This window comes from Calidris pugnax, unplaced genomic scaffold (genome assembly GCF_001431845.1).
Source record: "Calidris pugnax isolate Ruff unplaced genomic scaffold, ASM143184v1 scaffold41, whole genome shotgun sequence".
Classification (NCBI taxonomy): Eukaryota; Metazoa; Chordata; class Aves; order Charadriiformes; family Scolopacidae; genus Calidris; species Calidris pugnax.
Genome location: NW_015094509.1, coordinates 15760766 through 15761999, shown reverse-complemented (window position 1 = coordinate 15761999; position 1234 = coordinate 15760766).

Here is a 1234-nt window from a genome sequence, read left to right as displayed (position 1 = left end):
CGTGCGGTCCTACAGCTACAGACACGAGTCCAGGCGGCCATACGTGGGGCCACGCTCTGCTTAAATGTGGGTGGCCTCACTGAAATGGGGCACGGTTTTAAGCAGAGGAGGAAGGCAGGCACGTACTGCTCACCCCTACACGTGCGTGGCAGCAGACTCGTGGCCGTGCACACCTCCTCTTTCACATTGTGCTTTGGGAGTAAAGGAGGAACCATTACCTTTCCAGATTCCTTCAACACTATGTGCTATGATACCGTGGTACTACTGCACATATATATATAATTTATATATATGTATACATAAATGTACGTTCATACAAATTCACATATGCACCTACACATACATAGAAACCCTCACATCACATCCAGACCCCTGCTGAAAACAGTTCCTAACCAGAACACACCTTTCCACTAATGCACTGCACGCACACACCAAAACCACACACGCTGTTCAACACAGCGAAGTGCAAACCCTTGTGCAGACAGATATGCAGAAAGCCATACTCCGTGACTGCCTGCCAAAATTTGCCAGCTCACACACTCCTGTACTTCAGCGCCTCACTTCACCTGTTCCCTCACACACATGCAGTTGTGCACATATGCACCATGTGCACATCCATGTAAAACCAAACACATGCAAACCTGTGTGAATGAACACACACACACACACACGTGGAAGAAAAAAGCATGTGAGGTGGCACACACATGGATGTGTAAGAACACATGCAAATGCACACACACACGCACAACACACGCACAAACAGCTCCATGCCCGCTGTCACACACAGAGCTGTATCGCATACACAAGAAAGGTGTGCGCGCACACACACGCACTCACATGCACGGAACCACAGAAGCACACACACAAAACACATGCACTCACACACACACACAGAAATACACTGGCACACGGTGAAGTACACAATCACACAGCACACACGTGCATCAATAGGGCAGCACACGCCCGCACACAAACACTCCCGCAGCCCCACGCACAGGCAGCCACACAGCCACGTGCGCTCACAGGTGCAAACACGCACGCACCCCAATGCACACTCACCCACCCCAAACACGCACGGCGCATTGTACGCCAACACACGCAGCCCCTCGCAGGGGCACTCACACGCGGGGTACAGCTCCCCCTGCACACGCGTGTACGCGCACACACTCCCTGACGCACAAAAGCGCTCCCCCACCCCCTGGAACAAACGCCTCCGCGCACCCACCCACACACG